The sequence below is a fragment of the Ovis canadensis genome, chromosome 9 (assembly GCF_042477335.2).
Source record: "Ovis canadensis isolate MfBH-ARS-UI-01 breed Bighorn chromosome 9, ARS-UI_OviCan_v2, whole genome shotgun sequence".
NCBI classification, from domain to species: Eukaryota; Metazoa; Chordata; class Mammalia; order Artiodactyla; family Bovidae; genus Ovis; species Ovis canadensis.
The window spans coordinates 88447798-88466104 of record NC_091253.1 but is presented as its reverse complement, the minus strand read 5'-3'; the positions used below and the strand labels follow the sequence as shown (position 1 = coordinate 88466104).

At 39.3% G+C, this 18307-nt stretch overlaps 1 protein-coding gene across 3 annotated transcripts in view; it reads right to left on the bottom strand.

Annotated features, from left to right (window-relative positions):
• Positions 1-18307, bottom strand: part of STK3 (serine/threonine kinase 3) — a 310137-nt gene that overhangs the window by 263589 nt on the left and 28241 nt on the right. The gene's annotated exons all lie outside the window — the stretch shown is intronic.

The following is an 18307-nucleotide window of genomic DNA, read 5'->3' as shown; positions in this document are numbered from 1 at the left end:
CAGGGAAGCCCAGCTGAGTCACAAGGGAAGCCCATTTTATACACACACTGTATATATACTTGTTTACCCACACTGCTACATACTTTGATGTTTTACAGAACAACATAAAATGTTTGTTAGAGATCTCTACAACATAAATTGATAGACAGCATCTTCATTCTTTTCTTTTTTCTCAGCAATCCTTCACTTATAGATATCTAGGTTCCCTTTTGCTATTATAAACACTGCAATAAATAAGCTTATAGGTAAGTCAGCTCATACATGTACTTGTATATCTTTAGGATAAATTCCCAAACGTGAAACTGTGATAGCAAGAAAATATATAAATACACAAAATATAGACGTGAGTGTGTGTCTGTGTGTGTGGCTCAGTCGCTTCAGTCATGTCCAACTCTTTATGACCCTGTGGAGTGTAGCCTGCCAATTTCCTCTGTCCAGGAACAATGGAGGGGGTTGCCATGCCCTCCTCCAATGGATCTTCCTGACCCAGGGGTCGAATCCGTGTCTGCTGCATCTCCTGCACTGCAGGCGGATTCTTTATCGCTGAACCACCAGGGAAGCCCATAGAGAAGTATACATAATGATAAGTAAGTACATATACCAAAAGCATAATATAAATTTAATAACATAATAAAATCACTGTTATAATAACTATATATTTATTTAAATTGATTATATTATGGTATATTCTGAAGTGAAGTTGCTCAGTGGTGTCCCACTCTTTGCAACCCCATGGACTGTAGACTATCAGGCTTCAGAGACCATGGGATTTTCCAGGCAAGAGTACTGGAGTGGGTTGCCATTTTGGTATATTTTACCTACTACAATTGTACATTATATCAATATATATGTAAATTAATTGACACCAGCAAATTGCCCTCTGGGGGGCTTATACCAATTTACTTTCCTACCAGTAATACAAGAGAAATCTTCTTTCCCCACAATTCCACCTACAGAGTACTAAACTCTATATCTAGATAGATATATTAAAGTCTGTATTTGGAAATATTTGGATTTCTGCCAATATATTAGGTAAAAACTTGTAACTCAGATTTATTTTGTATTTCTCCTACTGTGAGTGAAGTTGAGCATCTTTTAATATACTATGAAGCAAAATCATCTATTCATGATCTCAGTTCACTTTCTTCTGGGATTTTGGTTGCAAATATTCCAACTTGTAGTGACTTTACTTATGAGCTTTTAGTTTTATGGGCTACTTAACTGGTTGCCATAGAGAAAACTTTTAAATTTATTTTTGCTTTTTTAAAAGTTATCCAGGAGGCGGTCCTAAGATGGCGGAGGAATAGGATGGGGAAACCACTTTCTCCCCTACAAATTCATCAAAAGAGCATTTAAACGCTGAGTAAATTCCACAAAACAACTTCTGAACGCCAGCAGAGGACATCAGGCACCCAGAAAAGCAGCCCATTGTCTTCAAAAGGAGGTAGGAAAAATATAAAAGACAAAAAAAGAGACAAAAGAGGTAGGGATGGAGGTCCATCCCGGGAAGGGAGTCTTCAAAAGGGAGAAGTTTCTGAACACCAGGAAACACTCTCACTGCCGAGTCTGTGGCGAGCCTTGGAATCACAGAGGGCAACATAATAGGGAAGAAAAATTAAGTAAATAATTAAAACCCACAGATTACAAGCCCAACCGTAACTCCCCCAGCGGAGAAGCAGCGCAGATGCCTGCATCCACCACTAGCAAGCGGGGGCTGGGCAGGGAGGCACGGGCTGCATTGCTTAGAGTAAGGACCGGGCCTGAATGCCCCGAGGGTAATCAGAGCGAACTAACTTGGGCTAGCAAACCAGACTGTGGGATAACTACCAGGCGAAAAGCTCTAACATAAAACAGCGCCAGGACCGCGCACAGAACAAAGGACTGAACAGAATTAGCCGGCAGCAGACCATACCCCTCCGGTGACAGGCAGCCAGAGCCGGAAGGGGGCAATCGCAGCCCCAGAGAGATTATCTACCAAACTGCAAGCAGGCTTCTTTGCTAACTAAGACTTCTTGGGGTTCTGGACAGTCATCATCCGCCTGAGAAGGTGCGCTGGTTGAACACCCAGAAAACCGAGCAGCAGGGACAGGAGAGGCGGTAAGTCGCAGTGACCACGCTCACCAAACACCTCATCACCTGAGCTGCTCGAACCTGGAAAAGGCACAAAACGCAGGCCCAATGGAGTCTGCACCTCTGAGGACTACCCGAGTGCCTGAACCTGAGAGGCTTAGACCTGGGAGGTATATGCAGCACAGGGCCGGCTTTGGATGGTTCCTAGTGGAGCAAACTAGAGCCTGAGCAGTGTGGGCAGGGAGCGCACCCCTGCCGGGAGCGGGGGCAGGCCCAGTGTGGCTGAGACACTGCGAGCACACGCCAGTGTTATTTGTTTGCAGTGTCCCTCCCTCCCCACAGCGTGACTGAACAAGTGAGCCTAACAAAAAAAGTGTCCACCACCGCCCTCCTTGTGTCAGGGCGGAAATCAGACATTGAAGAGACCAGCAAACAGAAGAAGCTAAAACAGAGGGAACCGCCTTGGAAGTGACAGGTGCAATAGATTAAAACCCTGTAGTTAGTACCAACTACATAGGAAGGGGCCTATAGATCTTGAGAAATACAAGCCAAACCAAGGAACTATCTGAAAATGAACTGACCCCACACTGCCCACAACAACACCAGAGAGAGTCCTAGATATATTTTTACTATTTTTATGATCATTCTTTTTTTTAAACTTTTTTTAAATTTTAAGTCCTCTATTACTCCTTTAATTTTCATTTTTATAACCTACTATTACTTTTCAAAAAAAAGGACCCTATTTTTAAAGCAAACTTCATATATTTTTTTAATAATTTTTGTGACTTTTTTCTTCTTCTTTTCTTTAATATTGTATTTTTGAAAATCCAACCTTTACTCTAGATTTTTAACCTTTGCTTTTTGTTATTTGTTATCAATTTTGTACCTTTAAGAACCCAATCTTCAGTACCCATTTTTACCTGGGAGCAAGATTACTCGCTTGACTGCTCTCTCCTCCTTTGGACTCTCCTTTTGCTCCACCAGGTCACCTCGGTCTCCTCCCTCCCCCTTCTCTTCTCTACCCAACTCTGTGAATCTCTGTGTGTTCCAGATGGTGGAGAACACTTAGGGAAATGATTACAGGCTGGATCTGTCTCTCTCCTTTTGATTCCCCCCTTTATCCTCCTGGCCACCTCTGTCTCCTTCCTCCCTTTTCTCTTCTCTGTGTAACTCCGTGAACATCTCTGAATGGTCTAGACTGTGGAGTGCACATAAGGAAGTGATTACTGGCTAGCTTGCTCTCTCCTCTTTTGATTCCACCTCATCTCATTCAGGTCACCTCTAACTCCCTCCTCCCTCTTCTCTTCTCCATGTAACTCTGTGAACCTCTCTGGGTGTCCCTCACTGTGGAGAAACTTTTCATCTTTAACCCAGATGTTTTATCAACGGTGCTGTATAGAAGGAGAAGTCTTGAGACTACTGTAAAAATAAGACTGAAAACCAGAAGCAGGAGGCTTAAGTCCAAATCCTGAGAACCTCAGAGAACTCCTGACTCCAGGGAACATTAATCAATAGGGACTCATCAAATGCCTCCATACCTACACTGAAATCAAGCACCACCCAAGGGCCAACAAGTTCCAGAGCAAGACATACCACGCAAATTCTCCAGCAACACAGGAACACAGCCCTGAGCTTCAATATACAGGCTGCCCAAAATTACTCCAAAACCACTGACATCTCATAACTCTTTACTGGATACTTCATTGCACTCCAGAGAGAAGAAACCCAGCTCCATCCACCAGAACACCAACACAAGCTTCCCTAACCAAGAAACCTTGACAAGCCACCGATACAACCCCACCCACAGCGAGGAAACTCCACAATAAAGAGAGAACTCCACAAACTGCCAGAATACAAAAAGGCCACCCCAAACTCAGCAATATAAACAAGATTAAGAGACAGAGGAATACCCAGCAGGTAAAGGATCAGGATAAATGCCCACCAAACCAAACAACAGAGGAAGAGATAGGGAATTTACCAGACAAAGAATTCCAAATAATGATAGTGAAAATGATCCAAAATCTTGAAATCAAAATGGAATCACAGATAAATAGCCCGGAGACAAGGATTGAGAAGATGCAAGAAAGGTTTAACAAAGTCCTAGAAGAAATAAAAAAGAGTCAATATATAATGAATAATGCAATAAATGAGATCAAAAACACTCTGGAGGTAACAAATAGTAGAATAACGGAGGCAGAAGATAGGATTAGTGAAGTAGAAGATAGAATGGTAGAAATAAATGAATCAGAGAGGAAAAAAGAAAAATGAATTAAAAGAAATGAGGACAATCTCAGAGACCTCCAGGACAATATGAAATGCTCCAACATTCAAATCATAGGAGTCTCAGAAGAAGAAGACAAAAAGAAAGACCATGAGAAAATACTTGAAGAGATAAGTTGAAAACTTCCCTAAAATGGGGAAGGAAATAATCATCCAAGTCCAAGAAACCCAGAGAGTCCCAAACAGGATAAACCCAAGGCAAAACACCCCAAAACACATATTAATCAAATTAACAAAGATCAAACACAAAGAACAAATATTAAAAGCAGCAAGGGAAAAACAACAAATAATACACAAGGGGATTCCCATAAGGATAACAGCTGATCTTTCAATAGAAACTCTTCAGGCCAGGAGGGAATGGCAGGACATACTTAAAGTGATAAAAGAAAATAACCTACAGCCCAGATTACTGTACCCAGCAAGGATCTCATTCAAATATGAAGGAGAAATCAAAAGCTTTCCAGACAAGCAATAGCTGAGAGAGTTCAGCACCACCAAAACAGCTCTCCAACAAATGCTAAAGGATATTCTCTAGACAGGAAACACAAAAAGAGTGTATAAACCTGAACCCAAAACAATAAAGTAAATGGCAATGGGATCATACTTATCAATAATTATCTTAAACGTAAATGGGTTGAATGCCTCCAACCAAAAGACAAAGACTGGCTGAATGGATACAAAAACAAGACCCCTATATATGTTGTCTACAAGAGGCCCACCTCAAAACAGGGGACACATACAGACTGGAAGTGAAGGGCTGGAAAAAGATATTCCATGCAAATAGAGACCAAAAGAAAGCAGGAGTAGCAATACTCTTATCAGATAAAATAGACTTTAAAACAAAGGCTGTGAAGAGAGACAAAGAAGGACACTGCATAATGATCAAAGGATCAATCCAAGAAGAAGATATAACAATTATAAATATATATGTACCCAACATAGGAGCACAATATGTAAGACAAATGCTAACAAGTATGAAAGGGGAAATTAATAATAACACAATAATAGTGGGAGACTTCAATATCCCACTCACACCTATGGATAGATCAACTAAACAGAAAATTAACAAAGAAACACAAACTTTAAATGATACAATAGACCAGTTAGACCTAATTGGTATCTATAGGACATTTCACCCCAAAACACTGAATTTCACCTTTTTCTCAAGTGCACACGGAAACTTCTCCAGGATAGATCACATCCTGGGCCATAAATCTAGCCTTGGTAAATTCAAAAGAACTGAAATCATTCCAAGCATCTTTTCTGACCACAATGCACTAAGATTAGATCTCAATTACAGGACAACAACTATTAAAAATTCCAACATATGGAGGCTGAACAACATGCTCCTGAATAACCAACAAATCACAGAAGAAATCAAAAAAGAAATCAAAATATGCATAGAAACTAATGAAAATGAAAAAACAAAACCCAAAACCTGTGGGACACTGTAAAGGAGTGTTAAGGGGAAAGTTCATAGCAATACAGGCATACTTCAAGAAATAAGAAAAAAGTCAAATAAATAACCTAACTCTACACCTAAAGCAACAGAAAAGGAAGAAATGAAGAATCCCAGGGTTAGTAGAAGGAAAGAAATCTTAAAAATTATGGCAGAAATAAATGCAAAAGAAACAAAAGGGACCATAGCAAAAATCAACAAAGCCAGAAGCTGGTTCTTTGAAAGGATAAATAAAATTGACAAACCATTAGCCAGACGCATCAAGAAACAAAGGGAGAAAAATCAAATCAATAAAATTAGAAATGAAAATGGAAAGATCACAACAGACAACACAGAAATACAAAGGATCATAAGAGACTACTATCAGCAATTATATGCCAATAAAATGGACAACATGGAAGAAATGGACAAATTCTTAGAAAAGTACAACTTTCCAAAACTGAACCAGGAAGGAATAGAAAATCTTAACAGACCAAGATCACAAGCACGGAAATTGAAACTATAATCAGAAATCTTTCAGCAAACAAAAGCCCAGGTCCAGATGGCTTCACAGCTGAATACTACCAAACATTTAGAGAAGAGCTAACACCTATCCTCCTCAAACTCTTCCAGAAAATTGCAGAGGAAGGGAAACTTCCAAACTCATTCTATGAGGCGACCATCATCCTAATACCAAAACCTGACAAAGATGCCACAAAAAAAGAAAACTACAGGCCAATATCACTGATGAATATAGATGAAAAAATCCTTAACAAAATTCCAGCAATCAGAATCCAACAACACATTAAAAAGATCATACACCATGACCAAGTGGGCTTTATCCCAGGGATGCAAGGATTCTTCAATATCCGCAAATCAATCAGTGTAATACACCACATTAACAAATTGAAAAATAAAAGCCATATGATTATCTCAATAGATGCAGAGAAAGCCTTTGACAAAATTCAACATCCATTTATGATAAAATTCTCCAGAGAGCAGGAATAGAAGGAACATACCTCAACATAATAAAAGCTTTATATGACAAACCCACAGCAAACATTATCCTCAATGGTGAAAAATTAAAAGCATTTTCCCTAAAGTCAGAAACAAGACAAGGGTGCCCACTTTCACCGCTACTATTCAACATAGTTCTGAAAGTTTTGGCCACAGCAATCAGAGCAGAAAAAGAAATAAAAGGAATCCAAATTGGAAAAGAAGAAGTAAAACTCTCACTGTTTGCAGATGACATGATCCCCGACATAGAAAACCCTAAAGACTCCACCAGAAAATTACTAGAGCTCATCAATGAATATAGTAAAGTTGCAGGATATAAAATCAACACACAGAAATCCCTTGCATTCCAATACACTAATAATGAGAAAACAGAAACAATTCCATTCACCATTGCAATGAAAAGAATAAAATACTTAGGAATATATCTACCTAAAGACACTAAAGACCTATATATAGAAAACTATAAAACACTGGTGAAAGAAATCAAAGAGAACACTAATAGATGGAGAGATATACCATGTTCATGGATCAGAAGAACCAATATAGTGAAAATGAGTATACTACCCAAAGCAATCTATAGATTCAATGCAATCCCTATCAAGCTACCAATGGTATTTTTCACAGAGCTAGAACAAATAATTTCACAATTTCTTTGGAAATACAAAAAACCTCGAACAGCCAAAGTAATCTTGAGAAAGAAGAATGGAAATGGAGGAATCAACCTGCCTGACTTCAGGCTCTACTACAAAGCCACAGTCATTAAGACAGTATGGTACTGGCACAAAGACGGAAATATAGGTCAATGGAACAAAATAGAAAGCCCAGAGATATACCCACACACCTATGGACACCTTATCTTTGACAAAGGAGGCAAGAATATACAATGGAGAAAAGACAATCTCTTTAACAAGCGGTGCTGGGAAAACTGGTCAACCACTTGTAAAAGAATGAAACTAGAACACTCTCTAACACCATACACAAAAATAAACTCAAAGTGGATTAAAGATCTAAATGTAAGACCAGAAACTGTAAAACTCTTAGAGGAGAACATAGGCAAAACACTCTCCGACATAAATCACAGCAGGATCCTATATGACCCACCTCCCAGAATATTGGAAATAAAAGCAAAAACAAATGGGATCTAATTAAAAGCTTCTGTACAACAAAAGAAACTATAAGCAAGGTGAAAAGATAGCCTTCAGATTGGGAGAAAATAATAGCAAATGAAGCAACTGACAAAGAATTAATCTCAAAAATATACAAGCAATTTGTGCAGCTCAATTCCAGAAAAATAACCGACCCAATCAGAAAATGGGCCAAAGAACTAAATAGACATTTCTCCAAAGAAGACATACAGATGGCTAACAAACACATGAAAAGATGCTCAACATCACTCATTATCAGAGAAATGCAAATCAAACCCACAATGAGGTACCATTTCACACTAGTCAGAATGGCTGCGATCCAAAAGTCTACAAGCAATAAATGCTGGAGAGGGTGTGGAGAAAAGGGAACCCTCTTACACTGTTGGTGGGAATGCAAACTAGTACAGCCACTATGGAGAACAGTGTGGAGATTCCTTTAAAAACTGGAAATAGAACTGCCTTATGACCCAGCAATCCCACTGCTGGGCATACACACCGAGGAAACCAGAACTGAAAGAGACACATGTACCCCAATGTTCATTGCAGCACTGTTTATAGTAGCCAGGACATGGAAGCAACCAATGTCCATCAGCAGACGAATGGATAAGAAAGCTACGGTACATATACACAATGGAGTATTACTCAGCCATTAAAAAGAATACATTTGAATCAGTTCTAATGAGGTGGATGAAACTGGAGCCAATTATAGACTGAAGTAAGCCAGAAAGAAAAACACCAATACAGTATACTAATACATATATATGGATTTTAGAAAGATAGTAACAATAACCCTGTATGCGAGACAGCCAAAGAGACACAGATGTATAGAACAGACTTTTGGACTCTGTGGGAGAGGGAGAGGCTGGGATGATTTGGGAGAATGGCATTGAAACATGTATAATATCACATGTGAAACAAATCACCAGTCCAGGTTCAATGCATGATACAGGATGCTCGGGGCTGGTGCACTGGGATGACCCAGAGGGATGGTATGGGGAGGGAGGTGGGAGGGGGGTTCAGGATTGGGAACACATGTGCCCCATGGCAGATTCATGTTGATGTGTGGCAAAACCAATACAATATTGTAAAGTAATTAGCCTCCAATTAAAATAAATAGATTTTTTTTAAGTTATCCACAGTATGGCATGAGCTGAAATATCTAGAAACAAGAAGTGAGAGATGTTATATATGGTTGACAGACCAGAAGTAATTCCATACGAATAAAGTAAAAGTGGTCAGGATGCAGAGATAAAAAGGGTCAGGTTAAAAAGAGTCTTGTAAACCATATTAAGGAGCTCTATTTTTAAAAGATCACCCCCCTGTAATCAACAGGAAGGACATGCAATAAGTAACAATAGAGAAGGAAAACTAGCAGGAGGTTGTTCCAAATATGGATGCAGAGAATATAGTAGCAGTGGCAATAAGAAGTGAGAAAAGATAAGCTAATCAAGATATTGAGCAGGCACTGTCAACAGAAAGTGGTTTTGATTAAATATGCGGAGATGCAAGAAAGAGAGGAGTTGAGACTGTCTCTTAAGCCTTTGGTTTAAGCAAATGACTGATGTAACATTATTTACCAAACTAAAGAACACCAGAAAAAAGCTTGAAGAGGAACGTGTTAGGTTTAACTCCTCTCATCCAAATGTATATTTCCAGTAACCAACTGTTTATATGAATCCCAGGAGAGATCTGAATTGGCCACGTTATTTTTTTGGTGTCATGGTAAAGAATCTACCTGCAATGCAGGAGACCCAGGTTCAATCCGTGGATCAGGAAGATCCCCTGGAGAAGGGAACGGCTACCCACTCCAGTATTCTTTCCTGGAGAATTCCATGGACAGAGGAGCCTGGTGGGCTACGGGCCATGGGATTGCAAAGTGTTGGACACGACTGAGCAACTAACACAAACACACACACGCACACACAGACAGAGAGCACACAGACGAAGCCTAAAGGTATGATAAGGGATAAAGCCATCAAGAAAATGTCTAAGAAGAAATAGGATCAAAGAGAAAAAAGACCCCAGGAAAACATAAATAATTAAGAAATGAGATCATGAAGGACAAGAAAGTAGTACTTGACCACTTTCAAGAATGCTACTGAAAGTTCAAACAACTTAAAACTTTGAAAGTGTCCATTACAGGACTTCCACTTCTGACTACAAGGAAGTAAGAGGATATTATCTATCTGCTGTAAACAGCTAAAAAACTCAAAAAAAAAAAATTATGGGAAACTATTTTCACACATTAGATATCAGACATTTCAGGACTGTGATCCATAAGAAAAGGAAAAGAGATAAGAAAAGCCCTGCTATCGCCCAGGCTTTACATCTAAAGGCTGTATCAAACTGTAGCACCCTGAGAGGAACTCAAAGAGCCCAGCAATTTTGCTGAGTTAAAGAAACAAAGATGAGAGTTTGGAGACGCAAGGCAAATAAAATTTACACTACAGAATACCTGTGAAAAAAGAGCTATACTGAGAAAGAAGTCCACCAATCTACCGAACAGTTCCCTTGACTATTTAGCTGAACGCCAATCTGTACATGCTTACAAAAACATGCTACAAAGCCCAACAAAATCGATTTCCTAAGGAGAAAAAAAAAAAAGATTTTTAAAAAGAACAACTCCCAGAGATCACACAAGGCTGAGAATCTTTCCCACCAACAATAGTTAAGTAAACAATAGTTATGAGAATACATCCCAGAACAGCTTTGTTTTACAAGAGAGACCACATTATCAAAGCATAAAGGCTACTTTGCATGCATACTCAGTTGCCCAATTCTTATCGACCCCATGTGCTGTAGCCCACCAGGCTCCTCTGTCCATGGATTCTCCAGGCAAGAATATTGGAGTGGGTTGCCATGCCCTCCTCCAGGGGATTTTTCTGATCCAGGAATTGAACCTGTATCTCCTGCATCTCCTTCATTGCAGGCAGATTCTTTATTGAGCCAGCAGTGAAGCCCAAAGGCTACTTAGACTTCCCAAAAGGAGCTTAAAAACAGGCTTCAAAAGCACTGAGCCAATCTACAAGGTAACTTAACTGCCTCCCAGAACACGTCTATAGAGGCATACCTTCTTTTATGATTTACAGATACTGAGCTTTTTGTTACAAAAGTAAGGTTTGCTGGAACCCTGCCTAAAACAAAACTACTGGTACCACTTTTCCAACAGCATTTGCTCACTTTGTGTCATATGTCACATTTTGGTAATTTTCACAATATTTCAAACTTTTTCATTATTATGATGCTTTTATAATGATCTGTATGCAATGATTTTAGATGTTACCATTGCAATGTGTTTTGGGATTCCATGAACTGCAACCATATGAGCCTAATAAAAGTTAACTGTGCTGACTGCTCCACCAATTGGCCATTCCCCATCACTCTCCCTTTGCCTCGGGCCTCCCTAATCTGAGACAAAACAATATCAAAATCAAGCCAATTACTAACTCTAAAACAACCTCCAAGTGTTCAAGCAAAAAGAAGAGTCACCCATTCCTCACTCTAAATTAAAAGCTAGAAATGATTAAACTTAGTGAAGAAGGTTTGTCAAAAGCTGAGACAGGCCATAAGCCAGGCCTCCTGTGCTGAACAGTTACCCAAGTTGTGAATGCCAAGGAAAAGTTCTTTTTTGTTGTTTGTTTTAAATTTATTTTTAATGGGAGGATAATTGCTTTGCATAGTTGTGTTGGTTTCTTTCATACATCAACAATGTATCAGCCTTAGATATACATATGTCCCTTCCCTCTTGAAACTCCCTCCTGCCTCCCACCCCTCTAGGCTGTCACAGGGCATCGGTTGAATCCCCTGAGTCACACAGCAAATGTCCACTGGCCATCTACTTCACATACAGTAATGGGCATGTTTCAGTACTGCTCTTTCAAGTATCCCATCCTCTCCTCCCCTCGCTGTGTCCATAAGTCTGTTCCCTATGTCTACTGTTGCCCTGCAAGCAGGTTCATCAGTACAATTTTTATATCAATAGATTCCATGTATGTGTGTTAATATACGGTATTTACTTTTCTCTTTCAGACTTACTTCACTCTGTATAACAGGCTCTAGGTTCACTCACCTCACCAGAACTTACTCAAATGTGTTCCTTTTTGTGGCTGAGTAATATTCCATTGTGTATATGCACCACAGCTTCTCTATCTATTCATCTGTCAATGGACATCTAGGTTGCTTTTGTGTTTGGCTATTGTAAATAGTGCTGCAATGAATGTTCGGGTACATGTGTCTTCTTTTAGAATTATGGTTTTCTCAGGGTATGCGACCCGTAGTAGGATTTCTGGGTCATATGGTAGATTATTCCTAGCTTTTTAAAGAAATCTCCATACTGTTCTCCATAGCGGGAAAAGTTCCATATGGGAAAAGTTCCATATGGGAAAAGTTCTTGAAGAAAAAAAGCGCTACTCCAGTGAACACACAAATGATAAGAAAACAAAACAGCCTTACTACTGATAAGGAGAAAGTTTTAGTAGTCCGGTTAGATCAAACAAGCCACAGCATTACCTTAAACCAAAGCTTAATCCAGATCAAAGCCCTGATTTTCTTCACATCTATGAATCTTTTCCAGCTGAGCCACAAGGGAAACCCATCTATGAAGACAGAGAAAGGTAAAGGAGTGGCAAAAGGAAAGTCTGTAGCTAGCAAAGGGTGATTCATGGGTTTTAAGGAAAAAAGCCATCTCCATAACGTGAGAGTGCAAAGTGAAGGAAAGTACTCAAGCAGATGCCGCAGCAAGTTACACAGAAGATCCAGCAAGACGCAGGCACCTACACTGAACAAGATCATGGCATCCGGTCCCACCACTTCATGGCAAACAGATGCGGAAAAAAGTGGAAACAGTGACAGAGTTCATTTTCTGGGGCTCCAAAATCACTGTGGACAGTGACTGCAGCCATGAAATTAAAAGATGCTTGCTCCTGGGAAGAAGTGAAGTGAGTGAAAGTGGCTCAATCATGTCCAACTCTTTGCAACCCCATGGACCATACAGTCCATGGAATTCTCCAGGCCAGGATACTGAAGTGGGTAGCCTTTCCCTTCTCCAGGGGATCTTCCCAACGCAGGGATTGAACTTAGGTCTCCCGCACTGCAGGCAGACTCTTTACCAGCTGAGCCACAATGGAAGCCCAAGAATACTGGAGTGGGTAGCCTATCCCTTCTCCAGCAGATCTTCCTGACCCAGGAACTGAACTTGGGTCTCCTGTATCACAGGTGGATTCTTTACCAACTGAGCTATCAGGGAAGCCCTCCTTGGAAGAAAAGCTATGACAAACCTAGACAGCAGAGAAATCACTTTGCCAACAAAGGTCCATCTAGTCAAAGCTATGGTTTTTCCAGTAGTCATGTATGGATGTGAGAACTGGACCATAAAGAAGGCTGAGCACCGAAGAATTGATACTATTGAATTGTGGTGCTGGAGAAGACTCCTGAAAGTCCCTTGGACTGCAAGCAGATCAAACCAGTCAATCCTAAAGGAAATCAGTCCTGAATATTCATTGAAAAGACTGATGCTGAAGCTGAACCTCCAATATTTTGGCCACCAATGCAGAGCTGACTCATTGGAAAAGACCCTGATGCTCAGAAAGACTGAGGACAGAAGGAAAAGGGGACAACAGAGGATGAGATGGCTGGATGGCATCATCAACTCAATGGACTTGAGTCTGAGTAAACTCCAGGAGACAGTAAAGGACAGGGAAGCCTGGCATGCTGCAGTCCACAAGGTCACAAAGAGTCTAATGCACCTTGGGGACTGAACGACAACACCGAACAACAGATTTCCAATGGAGATGCAACAGTCTTATATTGCAAGAAAATACCATCGAGGACTTGAACAGCTAGAGAGCCAGATCAACGCCTGGCGTCAAAGCTTCACAGGGCAAGAGCTAACGAAGCTGGTGAGTTTAAGTTGACACCAATATTCATTTACCCTCTGAAAATCCTAGGGTCCCTAAGGATTATGCTAAATCCACTCTGCCTGTGTTCTGTAAGTAGAATAATAAAGCCTGAATGACAATACACCTATTTTACAACTGAATATTATAAGCCCACTCTTGAGACCTGCTGCTCAGAAAAAAAAAGATTCCTTTCAAAACATTACTACTCATTGACAATGCACTTGGTCACCCAAGAGCTCTTTGAAAGTGCACAAAGATAATACTGTTTTCCTTCCTGCTAACACAATGTCCATTCTGCAGCCTATGATCAAGGAGCAATTTCAACTTTCAAGCATTAATACTTATATATGTATTTCATATATAGCCTTATGATATGTATTTCATAAAGCTATAAGTGCCATAGACAGTGATTCCCTTGATAGTTCTGGGCAGAGTAAACTGAAAACCTTCTGGAAAGGCGTCACCAATCATAGAACATTAATGATTCAAAGGAAGAGGTCAAAATATCAACATCAATAATGGTTTGAAAGAACTGAGTAGAAATCTTATGGATAACTTTGGGGGGTTCAAGATTCAGTGAAGGAAAATATTGCAGACGTGATAGAAACAGCAGGAGAACTAGAATTTAGAACTGGAACTTGAAGATGTGACTGAAGTGCTGTAAGCTCAAACTTTAGCAGATGAGGAGTTGTCTCTTACAGATGAGCAAAGATGGTAATTTCTTGACACAGAATCTACTCCTGATGAAGCTGTTACAAAGACTGTTGAAATGACAACAAAGGATGTAAAATACGGCATAAACTTTACTTGATGAAACTGCAGCAATGTTTAAAAGGACAGACTCCAATTTTGAAAGAGGTTCTACTGAGGGTAAAATGCTATCAAGCAGCACTGCATGCTACAGAGAAACTGTCTGGGAAGGAAAGAGTAATCGATGTTGAAAACGTCACTCTTGTCTTATTTGAAGAAACTGCCATAGCAACCCCAACTTTCAGCAACCACCACCCAGATGAGTCAGCAGACATGAACATCAAGGCAAGAACCTCCACCAGCAAAAAGATTACATCTTACTGAAGGTTCAGATGATGGTTTTGAGAAGGCAGTGGCACCCCACTCCAGTACTCATGCCTGGAAAATCCCATGGACAGAGGAGTCTGGTGGGCTACAGTCCATGGGGTTGCAAAGAGTTGGACACGACTGAGGCACTTCACTTTCACTTTTCACTTTCATGCATTGGAGAAGGAAATGGCAACCCACTCCAGTATTCTTGCCTGGAGAATCCCAGGGACGGAGGAGCCTAGAGGAGCCTGGTGGGCTGCCATCTATGGGGTCGCACAGAGTCAGACACGACTGACGTGACTCAGCAGCAGCAGATAATGGTTAGCATTTTTTAGCAGTAAAGCATTTTCAATTAAGGTATATGATTACATTGTTTTCTAGACAACACTACTGCCCACTTAATAGACAAGGATATAGTTTAAACACAACTTCTCTGTGCACTTGGAAACCAAAAAGTTCACGTGACTCACTCTGTTGCAATATTCACGTTATTGCAGTTGTCCGAAACTGAATCCTCAGTATCTCAGAGGCATGCCTGAAACTCTCCAAACACTTAAAATCCAGCCTCCACAATGTAAGAATTTTAAATGTCAAGAATTCAATCAAAAATTACTAGACACAAGAAAAACTGGGAACTATGACTCACAAAGAGGGGAAAACTTAGTCAATTAAAACACACACACACACACACACACAAACACACACAAAATAAAACCAGACACAGAAATAGCAGAAGCAGTAGAATTAACAAAAATAATCTTATAAAAAGCAAATATAAATATGTCCCATGTACTTAAGAGATGTAATGGAAATGGTTAGGAAAAACAGCTAAATTGAAATTTTAGAGATGAAAAAAAATAAACTATCTGAAATGAAGTTTTCATTGGATAAGACTTAAACAGATTAGATAATACAGCACAAAAGATAACTTGAAGAAAAAAATGTTTTAAGAATAAAGGAAAAAAGAAAAAGCCTGAGCGCCACACGGAAATGAAGAATAGATATTAAAAAACAGAAATAGGCAAAAAGAGGGAAAAGGGCTGGAGGAGATACTGGTCATTTTTCAAATGTTATAAAAACAATAAAACTAGAGATGCAAGTAACTAACCAAATCTAAAAGGATAAATACACACAGAGAGACAAATCTGCTGTATTATAATGAAATTGCCAGCATTAACAGGTATACCAGTAGAAGAAGAAAATACTAAAAGCTAAATACTAAATGTCCCAGGAAAAAGACCTATTACTTAAATAAGGATAAAGACAAGAATGACTATAGTCTTGTCAGACAGTAAGCAAGCCAAAAGACAGTGACTCCTTAAAGTGATGAAAGAAAACAATAATCAAAAAACAATTCTATATTTAATGGAAATATCCCTCAAAATCTAAGAAATAAAAATTTTCACACAAAAAAAGGTGAGAAAATTCCTTAACAACAGGAAAATCCAAAAATATGTAGACATTAAACAACGTATTCTTAAACAAAAACAGGGTCAAGGAAGAAATCACCAGGAAATTAAGAAAATATCAGGAAGAACTTCCCTGGCGGTCCTATGGTTAAGAATTCACCATCCAATACAGGGGCTGTGGGTTTGATACCTGGTTATGGAGCTGAAATCCCACATGCCTGGTGGCCAACAAAGCAAAACATAAAACACAAGCAATACTGTAAAACAACTAAGACTTTAAAAATGGTCCACATCAAAAAAAAAAAAAAAGAAAGAAAAGAAAATACCTAGAGACAAAAACACAGCATACCAAAACGTCTGGGATGCAGCAAAAGCAACATTAAGAGAGCAGTTTATAGCAACAATCCCTTCTATTTAAAAAGATCTCAAAGCAACAATCTGACTTTACATATCAAGAGCCAGAAACACAAATTAAACTCAAAGTTCATTGAAGAAATGAAATGATACAGATTGGAACAGAGATAAATAAGTGAATACAAAAGAAAATTTTAAAAAATCAACAAAATTGCTATGGTTTGAATAGTTGTGTCCTCCAAAAAATATACATTGATGATATCCAAGCTCCCAAAGATGATGGTATTAGGAGATGGGGCTTTTGGGAGGTGCTTAAGTCATGAGGATGGAACCCTCATGAATGGAATTAGTGCCTTAAGAAAAAAGCTCCAGAAAATTCCCTAGCTCCTTGCACCACGTGAGGACACAGTGAGAAGTGCCAGCTATGAATCAGGAAGAAAGCTTTCCCCTGCATGTGACCGTGCTGGCACCCTGATCTTGTGCTTCCAAGTCTGCAGAGCAGTGAGAAATAAATTCCTATTATTTACAAGCTACCCAGTCTTGGTAGCTCAATAAAGCAGACTGAAACCAAGGGTTGATTTTTTGAGACCAACAAAATTGGCAAACCCTTAGCTATACTAGGGGTTCCCTTATGGCTCAGCTAGTAAAGAATCCTCCTGCAATGAGGGAGACCTGGGTTCTATCCTTAGTTTGGGAAGATCTCCTGGAGAAGGGAAAGGCTACCCACTCAGTATTCAGGCCTGGAAATTTCCATGGACTACAGTAAATGGGGTTGCAAAAAGTCAGACACAACTGACTTTCACTTTCACTTTAGCTAGACTAAGAAAAGAGAGAAAGAAAGAAAAAAGGAAGAAAGAAAGAAGGAAGACTCAAGAACTAGGATTAGGAATCAAAGAAGACATTAAAATTGATGTCACAGAAATAAAAACTATTGTTAAGAGAATACTATGAACAATGAACCTAAAAGATGGATAAAATCTTAGAAAGATACAATCTTCTAAGACAGAATTGTGAAGAAATAGAAAATGTGAACAGTAAAGAAACTGAAGATATAATCAAAAACCTCTCACCAAAGAAAAACACAGGACTAGAGGGCTTTGCTGGAGAACTCTACCAAACATTTAAGGAAGAATTAACGCCAATACTCCTTCCAAAGAACTCAACTCGACAAACTCATTCGTTGAGGCCAGTATTATTCTGATATTGAGACCATACGAAGATACAACATGGAAAAACAAAAACTACAGACTAATATTCCCAATAAATGCTGACACAAAAATACTCAACAACTACTAATAAACCAAATCCAAAAGTACATTAAAAGGATTATATACTATGATCAAGTAGAATTTATACCTAGAATATAAGAACGGTTCAACAAATGAAAATCAACAACTAACAAAGTAAAGAACAAAAACTGCATGATATTCTCAGCTGACAAAATAAAGGCATCTGAAAAAATTCAATACCCTTTCATAGTGATAAAAAAACACTCAACAAACTAGAAATACAACCACTCAACATAATGAAAAGTTCAAGAGAGCGAATGGTCAAAGACTAAAAGCTTTTTTTCTAAGATAAGGAACAAGGCAAGAATGCCCACTCTTGTCACTACTATTCAACACAGTACCAGAAGTT